This window comes from Saccopteryx bilineata, chromosome 10 (genome assembly GCF_036850765.1).
Source record: "Saccopteryx bilineata isolate mSacBil1 chromosome 10, mSacBil1_pri_phased_curated, whole genome shotgun sequence".
In the NCBI taxonomy this organism is placed as follows: Eukaryota; Metazoa; Chordata; class Mammalia; order Chiroptera; family Emballonuridae; genus Saccopteryx; species Saccopteryx bilineata.
The window spans coordinates 65,580,028-65,587,231 of record NC_089499.1 but is presented as its reverse complement, the minus strand read 5'-3'; the positions used below and the strand labels follow the sequence as shown (position 1 = coordinate 65,587,231).

The window sequence follows — 7,204 nt, the reverse complement described above, 5'->3', positions numbered from 1 at the left end:
CTGACCTCACAATGACTCGTGTACATTAGGCATTATCCAATAAAAATTTGGTGTTGTCCCGGAGGACAGCTGTGATTGGCTCCAGCCACCCACAACCATGAACATGAGCAGTAGAAAATGAATGGATTGTAATACATGAGAATGTTTTATATTTTTAATGTTATTATTATTTTTATTAAAGATTTGTCTGGGAGCCAGATGCAGCCATCAAAAGAGCCACATCTGGCTCATGAGCCATAGGTTCCCAACCCCTGTCTTAAGTTGTGTAAAAGTTTTTTAGTTTGATATAGTCCTATTTGTTCATCCGGTCCTTTATTTCACTTGCCCATGGAGATAAATCAGCAAATGTATTGCTGAGAGATGTCAAAGAGCTTACCGCCTGTTTTCTTCCAAGATGATTATGGTTTCATGACTTACATTTAAGTCTTTTATCCATTTTGAGTTTATTCTGTGAATGGTTTAAGTTGGTGGTCTAGTTTCATTTTTTTGCAAGTACCTGTCCAATTTTCCCAACACCACTTGTTAAAGAGACTGTCTTTACTTCACTGTATGCTCTTATCTTCTTTGTCAAATATCAATTGTCCATAAAGTGTGGTTTTATTTCTGGGTTCTCTGTTATGTTTGATTAATCTATATGCCTGTCCTTATGCCAGTACCAACCTGTTTTGAGTACAATCACCTTATAGTATAACTTGATATCAGGAAGTGTGATACCACCCACTTTATTCTTCTTTTTCAAGATTTCTGAGGGTATTCATATTCTTTTTTGGTTACATATAAATGTTTGGAATATGTGTTCTATATCTTTGAAGTATGCCATTGGTATTTTAATAGAATTGCATTGAATTTATAAATTGCTTTGGGTATATAGATATTTTATTGATGTTTATTCTTCCTATCCATGAACACAGTATATGCCTCCATTTGTTTGTATCTTCCTTGATTTATTTTATCAATGTTTTATAATTTTCTGAGTATAAGACTTTAACCTCCTTGGTTACATTTACTCCAAGGTACTTTATTATTATTATTATTATTATTATTATAGGTGCACTAGTGAAGGGGATTGCTTTCTTTCTTTTTTTTTTTTAGTCTTCAAATATTTTTTATTGGAAGACCATGCATTGCCTTCATTCATTGTATTTGAAATCACTGTACATTTACTTTTGTGAAAACACTGCCTACATTTTCTAGTACAAGAAAATCTAAAAATTGCTTCAGAAATGTAGAGAAATATCAAACTTAAATAGCAAAAAAGTGCAACATAATTACTGCTGCAATGCAGTCATTTCTGCATTTCCCATGTTTCTTAAATAACTATCTTGTCTGATAACACACAATATAAAGAGCAATTATGAAAAACAGACATTTACATATACTTCTAAAGTCTTATTGAGAATATCCTGTTGGCATTGGATACCCAATCACAGGTGCAGCTGCAGTGGCAGGATATGCCTATGCCTGTTGGTTCATACCATTGTGCATATTTGGAACATTACTTCCATATTGCTGAATGCCATCATAACCATACCAGTCCTAAAACTGGCCTGTATACTAGCAGACACAAAATTACTTCCAAAGCTCCCATTAGTGTAATTTGTAGCACTGTAAACACCATTCTGGGTTTTTGCCCCCAAATCTCTCTTAAGCAGACTAGAGTAACCTGTCATAATTTTCCCCTTTTCTAAAGGTATTAAATCCACCCCTTTGCCTGCAGAATATCTGTCCTGATGGTCATCCTTCATGCCTCCTCTACCCCTGGAACGACCTGAACCTCTGTCTTCAGCCAACTGAAGCAACTTGGGATTAATTGCTTGATTAGCTTCCCGAAGCACAGAGATAAGGTTGCTCACTTGCTTTATGTTATTAAGTGTAAAGAAAGTGTATGCTGTGCCTGTTTTGGTACAGAGCAGTTCTTCCAATTCGATGAATATAATTCTCTGAGGAGTTAGCGTAGTGATAATTGATGACAAAGTTCACATTTTCCACATCTAGCCCTCTGGAGGCCACATCTGTAGCAATCAGAATAGGAGGGTTTTCCATGTTTGAATTCATTTAGAACCCAGTCATGTTCCTGTTGACTCTTGTCACCATGGATACCCACGACAGGCCACCCATCTCTCCTCATTTTTCTAGTAAGTTCACCACATCTTTTGGTTTCAACAAAGACAGTAGTTTTATTCTCCTTCTTGTCATGATCTCTTCCATCAGACGAATAAGTTTTTCATCCTTTTCTACATCATGACACACATTCACAATCTGAAGAATGTCACAGTTTGCACTCAGTTCCAGTGCACCAATGTTTATATGAATATAGTCTTTCAGGAAATCTTCAGCAAGCTGTCTTACCTCTTTTGGCCAAGTTGCACTCCACATTAGGGTTTGCCTATCAGGTCTTATCTGATCCACAATCTTCCTTATATGGGGTTCGAAGCCCATATCAAGCATTCTATCTGCTTTACCAAGGACTAGGTAGGTGATTCGTCTCAGATTTGTCTTCCCACACTCTAAAAAGTCAATCAGTCTTCCAGGTGTTGCAATACAGATTTCCACACTTCTCTCCAAATCACAAATCTGTGGTCCCTTAGGAGCACTACCATAGACACAGGTAGACTTCAATCGACATGCCCTACAGTACTCAGCAGCTACTTGCTGCACCTGTTGGGCCAGTTCCCGAGCTAGCACCAAGTAAATCGGCCCATCTCCTCTCTCTAGGAATGGCTGATGATTGATATGAACAAATGGCAGGCAGCAAATAAAACAATGTTTTCCCAGATCCAGTCTGTGCTACTCCAACCATCTCCAATCCACTTAGAGCAACTGGCCATCCCTGAGTTTGAATAACAGTGGGTTCAGTAAAGTTCTGTCTTGCAATCATGTCCATGACATTTGCAGGAAAATTTGCTTCATAAAAATTAAGAACTGGCTTTGGGCAGTTGTGACCTCTAACTGTAACTTCCTTGCTTCTTCTGTATGTCTCCACCATTGCTCTGTGCCCCTAGCCAAATCAGGGTGTTCTTGATAAAAATTCTTCTCAAATTCGGGCAGCTCCTCAAGATTCCACTTCTTTTTAACTAGTTTCTCCCCAGGGTTTCCAAACTTCTTTCCTGATGGAGGCCCTGCCCTACTTTCTCCAAATTGAGGTGCACCAAACCCTCGATCCCGGCTGCGGTCCCGGTCACTCGAATAGACAAACATGGCGTCAATGATTGCAGTTGGCGAGGGACGAAGTAAAAGAGAATGGGGTGCGATGAGTTGCTGGAAGAGGCCTCAGTGATGGCGAAGCCTGGCGGGGGGCCGCGGCGGCAGAGGGTGGGCACCGACAGTCGCGGAGCAACTCACCTAGAGATTGATAGAAATGAATGAATTGGGGACTGTTTTCTTGATTTTTATTTCAGACAGTTCATTGTTGGTGTATAAAAATGCCTCTGATTTCTGGATATTAATTTTATATCCTGCCACCTTGCTGAATTCATTTATCAGGACTGAGACTTTAGGGTTTTCTATGTACAGTATCATACCATCAGCAAATAATGATAATTTTGCTTCTTCTTTTCCATTATGGATGCCTTTTATTTCTTCTTCTTGTCTGATTGCTGTGCCTAGGACTTCCAGGACTATGTTGAATAAGAGTGGTGAAACGGGGCACCCCTGCTTTGTTCCTGATCTTAAGGGGATTACTTTTAATTTTTGCCCATTGAGTATGATGTTGGCTGTGGGTTTGTCATAGATGGCCTTTATCATGTTGAGGTATGTTCCCTGTATTCCCACTTTGCTGAGAGTTTTGATCATGAATGGGTGCTAGATTTTATCAAATGCGTTTTCTGCATCTATTGAAATTATTGAATATCATGTGATTTTTCTCCTTCCTTTTGTTTATGTGATGAATCACACTGATTGATTTGCACATATTGTACCAGCCTTGCATCGCCAGAATAAATCCTACTTGATCATGATGTATGATTTTTTTCATGTATTGCTGGATCCAGTTTGCTAATATTTTGTTGAGAATTTTAGCATCTAAATTCATCAGGGATATTGGCCTATAGTTTTTTTTCTTTGTATTGTTTTTGCCTGGTTTTGGAATCAGTATTATATATACTTGCCTCATAAAAGGAGTTTGGAAGTCTTCCCTCCTCTTGTATTTTTTGAAATAGCTTGAGAAGGATAGGAGTTAGTTCTTTGAATATTTGGTAGAATTCGCCTGTGAAGCCATCTGGCCCAGGACTTTTGTTTGTTGGGAGTTTTTGATAACTGCTTCAACCTCATTTATTGTAATTGGTCTGTTTAGGTTTTCTGATTCTTCCAGATTGATTTTTGAAAGATTATATGTTTCAAGGAATTTGTCCATTTTCCCTAGGTTGTCTAATTTTTTGGCATACATTTCTTCATAGTATTTTTTTACAATATTTTGTATTTCTGTTGTGTCAGTTGTTATTTGTCCACTCTCATTTCTAATTTTATTTATTTGAGTCCTTTCTTTTTTATTCCTGGTGAGTCTGCTTAAACATTCATCAATCTTGTTTACCTTTTCAAAGAACCAGCTCTTGGTTTCATTGATCTTCTGTATCTTTTTTTTAGCCTATATGTCATTTATTTCTGCTCTGATCTTTATTATTTCCTTCCTTCTACTTCCTCTGAGCTTTACTTGCTGTTCTTTTTCTAGTTCCTTTAGATGCAGGATTAAGTTATTTGAGCTTTTTCTTGCTTCTTAAGGTATGCCTGTAATGCTATTAACTTCCCTCTCAGTACTGCTTTTGCTGTGTCTCATAAATTTTGAATTGTTGTATGTTCATTTTCATTTGTTTCAAGAAAATTTTTTAATTCTTCCTTGATCTTATTGTTAACCCATTCATTATTTAATAACATGCTATTTGGTTTCCAAGTGTTTGAATGATTTTCAGTTTTTCTATTATATTTGATTTTTAGTTTCATGCCATTGTGATCAGAGAAGATGCTTAATATGATTTCAATCTTAAATTTATTGAGACTCATTTTGTGTCCTATCATGTGGTCTATCCTAGAGAATGTACCACGAGCCCTTGAGAAGATGTATATTCTGCTGCTTTAGGGTGAAATGTTCTAAAGGTATCTATTAAATCCAGTTGATCTAGTGTGTCCTTTAAGGTTGCTGGTTCTTTGTTAATTTTCTTTCTTGAGGATCTATCCAGTGATATTAGCGGGGTATTAAAATCCCCTACTATTCTAGTATTGCTGTTGATCTCCCCTTTATATCCATCAAAATCTGCTTTATATATTTAGGTGCTCCTATATTAGGTGCATAGATATTTACAATGATTATATCTTCTTGTTGGATTGCTCCCTTTATCATTATGTAGTGACCTTCTTTATCTCTTACTATATCCTTTGTTTTAAAGTCTATTTTGTCATATATAAGTATTGCTACCCCAGCTTTTTAAAATTTTTATTTGCTTGAAATATTTTTTTCCTTTACTTTCAGTCTATGTGTATCTTTTGTTTTAAGGTGTGTCTCTTGTAGACAGCATATGTATGGGTCCTGTTTTCTTATCCACGCAGCTACCCTATGTCTTTTGGTTGGACAATTTAATATATTTACATTTAAAGTTATTATTGATATGTAGCTATTTATTGCCATTTTATTCTTTAAATCTACATTCTTCTTTAACTAGATTGTTTTCCTGCTTTGTTCTGTTTACAGCAGGCCTCTTAACATTTCTTGCAGTATTTGTTTAGTTGTAATAAATTCCTCAAGTTTTTATTGTCTGGGAAGCTTTTTATTTCTCTTTCAATTTTAAGTGATAGCCTTGCTGGATAAAGAACTCTTGGTTGTAGGCTGTTGTTTAGCATTACTTTGAATATTTCTTGCCATTCCCTTCTGATCTCAAGTGCTTCTGTTGAAAAGTCAAATGAAATCTCAAGGGAGCTCCTTTTTAGGAGTCTGATTGCTTTCCTCTTGCAGCTTTTAGTATTCTTTCTTTATCTCTTAACCTTGGTATTTTAATTATGATGTGTCTTGGTTTGGGTCTCTTTGGGTTCCTCTTTATTGGGACTGTCTGTGCTTCTTGAACTTGTGTAACTTTTTCCTTCATCAATTTAGGGAAGTTTTCAGTTATCATTTCTTCAATCAGGTTCTCTATTCCTTGTTCTTCTCTTCTCCTTCAGGAACCCTTATGATGCTGATGTTGTTTCTCTTCATGTTGTCACAGAGCTCTCTTAGAGTTTCTTCCAACTTTTTGATCCTCTTTTTCTTTTTGCTGTTCTGCTTCTCGTTTATCTTGTCCTCTAAATTGCTGATTGAATCCTCTGTTTTATCCAGCCTGCTTTTAATTCCTTCCAGTGTAGTCATTTCTGATATTGTATTTGCCATTTCTGTCTGATTCTTTTTTATGATTTCAATGTCCTTTTTGGTGCTTGCTATCTCTTTATTTAAGTTTTCATTATGTCCATCCACTGTTGCTCTAAGATCCTTGAACATTCTAACAATCATTATTTTAATCTCTGTATTTAGTATCTTGGTTATTTCCATCTCATTCAGTTCTTTTTCTGGGGATTCCTCTTGTTGATTTATTTGGATTGCATTTCTCTGTCTTCCCATTTTGTCTATGTATAGATGCTCCTTTGGATGTGCTGTTAGTGTAGCTCGCTGAGTATAGGGTTGGTGTTGCCTGCCTCCAGCTTCCAGTTTTGTTGTTTCTAGATCTTCTTGGGTTGACCTCAGCTGTTATTTGTAATTCACTGTGGGCTACTTGTCTGCTGCTACTGCTCTTCTTGCTATTTGTGTCAGAATTTTCTATGCCTTAGCTGGGTTAAGTATGAGGAGTCCTTCCTTAAGATACCACTCTAACTAAGGTTGTTAGGTCTTGAGCTGATGCTCTCCATATATGGAGCTGGATGCACCAGCCCTGGACCTCCCTGGCCAGAACATGGCACAGATTGGGGGGGGGAGGGGTCCCTCTTATGACTAGCCCTTAGCAACTTCTTGGAGTTACAGGTGATCCAGAATTTGTGTCTGCCTCTGCTGGGACCAGGTGTCATTGTAAATACCAGCGGCACTCTTAGGCTGGCTTTTATCTACTCTTGACCAGTAGGTGTGGCCTCTGTATTCCCAAGGTGTAGTCTGTCTGCCAACTCGCCGCCACTGCTGCCACTGCCGCTTCCTTGGGCACTCGGGCACCAGCACGCCGCAGCTGGGTCCGCCCACCCTTTGGAGGGTACTCAGCAG

The 7,204-nt window shown here is 37.7% G+C and overlaps 1 pseudogene; it reads right to left on the bottom strand.

Moving 5' to 3' along the window:
• Positions 1–1,237: 1,237 nt before the first annotated feature.
• Positions 1,238–3,198, bottom strand: LOC136314249 (probable ATP-dependent RNA helicase DDX5 pseudogene; annotated as a pseudogene).
• Positions 3,199–7,204: the final 4,006 nt, after the last annotated feature.